Source organism: Lepus europaeus, chromosome 2, assembly GCF_033115175.1.
Source record: "Lepus europaeus isolate LE1 chromosome 2, mLepTim1.pri, whole genome shotgun sequence".
NCBI classification, from domain to species: Eukaryota; Metazoa; Chordata; class Mammalia; order Lagomorpha; family Leporidae; genus Lepus; species Lepus europaeus.
This window is the reverse complement of record NC_084828.1, coordinates 44,413,041-44,421,292: the sequence shown is the minus strand read 5'-3', so window position 1 is coordinate 44,421,292 and position 8,252 is coordinate 44,413,041.

Genomic DNA, 8,252 nt, shown 5'->3' with positions numbered 1-8,252 from the left:
CTCAAAACTCAGAAACAGCCACTGATAATCTTATCTTATCTAACTCTCACTATAGATTTTTAATGCCTCAAAAATCCTCAGGTGTATCAATGTGGAAAAATAAAATCTTGTTTATTCTTTAGATCTGCCAAGGAAGAGCCTAAGGCTTGGTTACTTAGGGTTGAATGTGGTGGTTGAAGCCATACAGGATCAAGCTCTGCTCACCTCTTAGGGGGATTATTTTCCCAGTTTGAGACACAAAAGACTAATTTTTTTCATGGACAACTATCTGACTGATTTCTAGCAATGTACACTCAAAGGCATACTACTTTTTTAATCTATTTAATAATATCCAAATTCAGTTCTCTGAGCTTCATGGATTTGTCTGAATGGTGAGCTTCAAACTACCCCTGTTTACTTTCATGATTCTGTGACTATGATCCTTCATGATGGTTCCCGTTCCACCTCAATCCCTAGTGAATTAATTGCACCAATAAAATATATACAAATTTTTTCTTATTTAAGGGAAAATCTGAGATTTCTGTAACTCAGTTTAAGGGCATGTTTCAGGGTATGGTTAAAAATAAATATGTATGTTGGAATGATCATATTGAACATCTCAATATATTAACATATACTCAGGATCAGAATAATTTTCTTTTCATGGATATATATGTGAGGTAAAACATAAATGCATCCTGAAATCCTATAATTCAGTAGTCTGTATTAAAATTTTGATCGTATCTCTTAATACATGAAGTAAACATATGCATATATATATTTATCTTCATGGAGGAAATATCCTCTGCTTTTCATATGCTAATAAAATGGTTATATTTTCTTGAGCTAAAATGAGAAATGACCCTAATGCCTACCTTCTACCATAGAAAGTAAATATATAATGTAGATGACTATACTTTGCCAATACTATTTTACAAAATGGATTATTCATAAAAATACATATTATTGAGATAAAAACCAATATAGGAATGATGTTTAGCCCAGGAGTCTGATTCTCTTGAGTGGCATGAAATCAAAAAGTTTCTTTTTTAGGAAAATTTTATTCACATTCAGGGATGCTATTTCCATTTTGAATTTTTTCAATGTAAGAAAAATATTAATTTATTTATTTAAATGCCAGAGAGAGAGAGAGAGAGAGAGAAAGAGCAATCATTCACTCCCCAAATGGCCACTACAGCAGCAGTCTGGGACTGGGAAATGGAATACCCAGGACTTGAACCAGCACTTGGACATGGAGTGCAGGCATCCCAGTCAGTGGCTTAGTTTGCTGCATTGCAACATCTGCCCTCCGTCCTCAAATTTTATAAGGGGAAGTAAAATCTACCTTGAGCTCAGCTGATTGTTGAAATATAAGCTTCGATTCTCTTACAGTGCAAGACAAGATTTCCTTTTGGGTGGTTTTTAAAAGAGTATAAACCAATTTCATGCTATTTACTGCTAACAGAAACTCGCCAGGTAATTTTTAAGATAGTGACACTATATGATTGTATAATGATAGACTTGTGCAATTCTAAGTAGGTCCAAAACTGGGAGATTTATAACACCAAGAATGAACCCAACTGCAAATGTGAACTCTGAGTGATTATGATGTGCCAATATAGGCTCCTCAAAATTAACAAATGTACCGCTGTGGTAGGGATTATTGAGAATGCGGGAAGTAATGCAAATATGAAAGCAGAAAGTATATGAGAAATCTCCATAATTTCCAATCCATTTTTCTGGGAACTTAAAAACTGCTGCAAGGGGCTGGCACTGTGGCATAGCTGGTAAACCCACCACCTGCAGTATCCTTATCCTATATGGGTGCTGGTTCAAGTCCTGGTTGCTCTACTTCCCATCCAGTTCTCTGTTATGGCCTAGGAAAGCAGTAGAAGAAGACTCAAGTCCTGGGCCCCTGAACCCACATGGGAGACCTGGAAGAAGCTTCTGGCTCCTGGCTTCGGATAGGCACAGCTCCAACTGTTGCAGCCAATTGAGGCATGATCCAGTGGATAGACGACCTCTCTCTCTGTCTGTCTCTCCTTCTCTTTCTGTGTAACTGACTTTCAAATAAATAAATACATCTTTAAAAAAACTGCTGCAAAAAAAGAAAGTCTGCTAAATAAAATAATAAAAGTGAGTGAAATGCATGTTTCATGGGATATTGCTTGAAAGAAATTTAAGCATTCATTCATCAATAGATTTATAGCAGTGATTTTTAACTTTTTACTAAGTTCTGAAACACTCTGTTAAAATAAGGCCTTGCTTAACATCAACTGTGTAATCCAGCGGAAGGCAGAATGCCTTTGAGTGAAAAGCAAGTGGAGAGCTCTGGTTCCAGCCACTGAGTTCCTGCGGGCCCTCAATCAGCAGAGTGAGGTAGTTGATCAAAAATGTACACCCACGCCTCAGTGTCCAATCCCCAATGACTAGGATTTAGTTTATTGCACTGCATATGCTGCATTGTATAGAGCATTGGATTGCTTTTTGATAGATCTAATCCTTTGAAAATCATCATATTACTTATTATAATATTATTATATGTATTATATATTATATAATATTATAATTATCATCATAATTACTTATTATATGAGATTATCTTCATAATCTCATATAAGTCCTGTGTATTTGCAGGTGAACTTTATCTCATATATCATAGCTAGGAACAATGGTACCAATGTGGAATCAGTTAGTTTCCATCTTTGGATCACTGGGACACAACAAATAACGGTTTCTTTGTTTACAATGATTGTTAATAACCTCAATGAAAAACTGTAGTTAAAATCTAACAAGTACTTGGTGATTCTTGGCCATAAGTGTGTCCTAATCATTGGTTTTGTGTATTCAAATTATATTTAAGTTAATTTGCTTTATACTTTTTTAGAATTTAATTTTATCTTCAAACTGCTTTATTTCTCAACCCTAAAATAAGTAAATTATAATTGGATTATTTGTATCATTGATAGCAACCTGATATCTATTTTTTGGAACCAGAAATTATGTTTATTAAACTCAAATAAAACTTTACCACCATGTGAAGTCTTGAGTATATACACTTGCATGGTATAATTTCTGAGGTATTCTGCCTGCTTTAAAAATATTTTTTATTTGAAAGGCAGAGACTGAGATAGAGAGACAGAGACAGAGAAAGGGGGAGAGAGAGAGAAAGGAATTCTATCATCTGCTTCACTCCCCAAATGCTCGCTAAAGATGGGCCTGTACTGAATCAAAGTTAGGAACCAGGGTCGGTTGAGATCTCCAACATGACACAGAAAGAACCCTCTTTAGCCATCACCACTTCCTGCTAGGGTTTGCTTTCACAGAAAGTTCGAGCCAGGAACTGGAGCTGTACATTGAACCCAAGAACTCTGATAGGGGACGCGAACATATCACTTGGCATCTTATCCATTAAATTAAACACCCACTTCTTTTCTTTTATGTCCTCAATATTTATTTTCAACAATTCTATTATTCCTAACCTGTTCTCTCCCTCTCTTTTTTCTCCCAGCAACAAACACAAATAATGTACTAGTACATTTACAAATATTTGATCTTTTTATGAACAATTGGGTATGGAGAATTCTCTTTTATAAGAGTATTTTAGGTAGAAACATTTGCTTCCCATTTTTAACTGAAATATCTCATAGGTTTCTAGTTGGTATAAAATCACTAAATTCAAACTGCTTTCCAAAACCGTAACAACTAGACAAGGTTAAGTAGATAATAAACATAGACAACAGTGTCCTGGCACTTCATTAGAAGAATACTAAAGAGCAGAGATTGTTGAAAATATTTTCAGAAGCTAGATAGACCAAGGAAGGCTATCATGTGTATACATATATCATATATGTAAAGTGAGTTAAACTTTGTTTGCATTTATCAACATATCCTCAATGATGTTAACCAGAAATTTTCCAAAACTCTGCTATAGTAATTTTTATATCTAAAAGAGTAATTTTTCTCCTAAGAATTGTCTATGGAAGCAACAACCTCAACACTAGGAAGGCCAAACATTTAACTTTATCATTTTCATTATATTTCAAGGCAATAGCATGGCTTATGCACTACCATCAATTGATCCACCAAATTAACCAGTACTACTGAAATGACCTTAAATAGTTAACTAATTTTACTAGAAAATATGACTTTTTATAGTATAAAACTCAAAATAACCAACCATTTGATAATAAATGTTTCCGAATGTTAAAAAATTATCTGCTTAATAGTCAGAGAGCCTAGCGGATCCCCAGGGATAATTAGACAGAATCACACTTAGAAACTGGGAGGCACATCAAGCAGATAATTTCTAATACATTTTAAGCAGAGGCTCTCCACTTTTGCCCTGTAATTATTTCTCACACAATATGATCCATCCCAGGGCAGAATTTTTGAATATAAACATAACTTTCAGTGGGAACCACTAATGAAGGAGCAATGCTTAGTGCTATCTAGCACAAGGACATGCATAAATCATAATCCCAAAATGCAAAAACAGAATGAACTGCTCTATTATTCAAGAGTTACAGTGCTCAATACATTAGTATCCCCCAAACTAATGACACCAAGTAAACTTTCATTCTAGTGAAAACTTTCTAACCCATGAAAGCAATATGAATAAATTTATTATTTCCAAATTTCCCTGAGATATTTTCTAATTAACTGTATAATTTTGGTCTACATATTAATAGTATTTCTATGAAACAAAGTCAGAATTTTAATCAAACCAAGTTTTTCAAAAAATAATTTATGCATTGAATATATTTGATAAATTAGTCTAATGTTTAAATATAACAATGATATTCACTTCTGATTTTCTTATTATTCTGTCACAGAATTGTAGTCTGCACATAGACTTTTCAGGTTCCAGATCCATCATAGTATTTACTTAGTTCTTTGGAGAATTAACAATAAAAAGAAAGTGGTTTTTTTTGTTTGTTTGTTTGTTTTTGTTTGTTTGTTTTTTTGTTTTTTGTTTTTTTTTATAGTTCACTGAGAACCTATACCAAGCCAGGAATTTAAGCTCCCCTTGCTTTCTGCTGTTCTTTCCAGGTTTCCTAAGCTAGGGAGTCAGGTAATCTGGGTTTTGTTGAAAGGGAGAAGGGTCTGTATTTGTGTTAGAAGTAAGGGCAGGTTTCTGAACTGACATTTCACCAACTTTAGACTCAAGATTTTATCTTAGGTCACACATATGTGCATTGCTTGTTAATGCCAGGTTGTGAGACTAGGGTTTGGCAGACACTGGGTAAATGCTGCTCAGGACTGCTTTATTGCTCAGGACCTCACTTTGCTTCCACTCCTCTTGTTCCTTTGCTTTGCCTTTAGCGTATCCATTTAAAACAAGAGCATGTCTTCCCTTCAGGTTGCATTTCAGACTTTTGTTGTTTTGGACTCTCCCAGTTCTCCCAACCTATTCACAACACCTTGCTATTGTAATTCCCAAAACTTCCTTTGCCTTATGCTTTTTGAATTGGAGGATGTTTTTATGTACTTTAATCTTTTCTTTCTACAGAAAGTGTGACGAGATGAAACATAGGTTACCCTTACTGGAAGGAGATGTACAAGGCTGCAAGTATTCTATGTCCCCAAAACGAGTTTGAGTAAAATAATATTGGGGATTTTAAGCTTGTATGTTATTGCTGGGTGCTGCTACTACAGTAAGAATGGAGAATAAACTCTAAAACTACGAAAAGGCAGCCTTTGAATTGTGGAGATTTAGCCAAGTTTTTGTTTCTGTATACATGGACACCAAATCTGCTTTTAGATCTGTGGAAGAAAACAAGGCAATGAAAAACAAACTCAAAATGATAAGACTTACTGATAAGCTTATCCCATAAAAAATCAGATCATTTTGACAAAAGAAAGCTTAGTTTGATTGGGGTCTTTAAAGCACAATAAAGAAAGTCATTCCCGGCCGGCGCCGTGGCTTAACAAGCTAATCCTCCACCTTGCGGCGCCGGCACACCGGGTTCTAGTCCCGGCTGGGGTGCTGGATTCTATCCCGGTTGCCCCTCTTCCAGTCCAGCCGTCTGCTGTGGCCCAGAAAGGCAGTGGAGGATGGCCCAAGTCCTTGGGTCCTGCACCCACATGGGAGACCAGGAGAAGCACCTGGCTCCTGGCTTTGGATCAGCGCGATGCGCCAGCTGCAGTGCGCCGGCCGCAGCGGCCATTGGAGGGTGAACCAACGGCAAAAAGGAAGATCTGTCTCTCTCACTATCCACTCTGCCTGTCAAAAAAAAAAAAAAAAAGAAAGAAAGTCATTTCCATTATACACACACGCACACGCATGCGCCGGCACACACACATAATAATCAATTGGTCAGAGCCCAAGTCAATGAGGAAATATCATTTTATAAATATTCCATATATGCAAATATTTCAACTCTTTGCAGCTTCATCTATCTGCAAAGCATAATAGTATACCTAAAGAGGAATAGAAATATGAAGAAACAATTCTCATTTTTTTCTGAAACTCTTCCTATCACACAAAACACGTGTCTTCACATATTTTGCTAACCTTCTCTATTAAGCCTAACAATATAATAAAAATGACCAAATTACTCACTCCATTCACTTAATGATGAAACAGTGACAAAATTTGTTAGCCACAGGAAGAGTCATTTTCTTAAGTACACTTGGCCTTCTCTCAGCTATTTTACCATCCCGCTCCCTGGATGTAGATTGAAAGGTTTTATCTATAAATTTACAAAGAAAAATCTGTATAAAGCAATCATAACAAGGGCAGCTTTCTCTTCCTCTTCTTGGGAGTGTTTCTGGACATCACAAACTTGAGCATGCAGTTCTGCTCTGTTGCTTCCTTACTTAAATCATTTCAGGTATTGCCTGTTGCCTGCCTGTAACTTGATGGGTTAAATTTTAGGATTCAAAATTGTCAAAATGCCAAACTGTCTATCAAACCATGTTGTTTTCCCACTTAACATCTATCAAAAGTAAAGATTATATTTTAGCTTCTCTCTTTAGCTTTTTTTGTTTCTTAAATTTCTTAAAAGAGTGACAATTATAGAAGGTCAGCTAAGAGACATGAACACACACACACAAATTTTCCTTATATAGTTCTCTACTGAATATAAGTGCTTGATTGCTCTTTCTAATTTAAGATATAATTAATGTCAAATCCGTCTCTATCAGAGTCAGACATGATGTAAATATAAAAGCAATTAGCAGATGTACTTAAGACGAAAACCTTGAAAAGAGCTGAAATCTAGTATGCTGTGCGAAGCCATTGAAGCTGTCTACTAGGCATGTGTGAACTGATAGATAGCTTGGGTTTTCATACATTAACATTTTAAATATGCTGAATTATATTTAGTTTTCCCCTTCACCATCACAATACATGACATCATTTCTTTTCTTGGCCTTTACTTTGTTTATCTTGACATTACAAACTATAGGCTCAGATATGATTTCTAGAATACCCTATCCATTGGCTTCAATTTCCAACAGAACTCCAAGACGGGAGATAGTGAATCCTTTCTTCAAGATCACACAGCCAACCAGAGAGAGACAAAACTGTAATTCATCCCTGAGAATAAATTTTTTTTCAGTTATTTAAGTACTTATAAAAAGAAAACAGCTATTATTAAACATGGAACTATGTTACATACTCTGAGCCATTACTATATATCAAACATTGCTTTTAGTTTTTTATATATATTGTACCCTTTCATTTCACGACAATTCTACAAGCTATAAATATTAATATAGCACTTTTATAGATGGCAAAAATGAGACTGAAGAAGTTAAATAAACTTACTCTTATTGCAGTCAGTAGAGAAGCTGGAAATTCAAACCAGGCCTGACCAGTGTAAACCTTGTACTTTAACCCCCTGCGAAGCCTGTTTTGTTTCGTAAGCTGTATATTTATAGATTTTTGTCTTAAATGTCTACTAATTTTTTAGTAATTTAATTTTTAAAACATTTATTTGAGAGAAAGAAGGGGAAGTGAGGGAGAAAGAGAAAGAGAACACTTCCATCTGCTCTACCGAATCTCAGGAGGAAGGAACTCCATTTGGGTTCCCTATGTGAGTGTCAAGGACTCAGCTGTTTGAGTCTACATCAGCTGCTTCCCGTGGTATGCATTAGAAGGAAGCTAGAATTAAGAGAAGCTGGGATCGGAACCCAGACTCTCTGAATGGGATGCAGAAATCTTAATCAGAGTCTGAACTGTTATCTTTTGCTTGTAACATATGTTTCCAGAATCTTACAAATAGAAGAGCTTAATGTCAATAATCAGAATTTTACTGGTCATAACA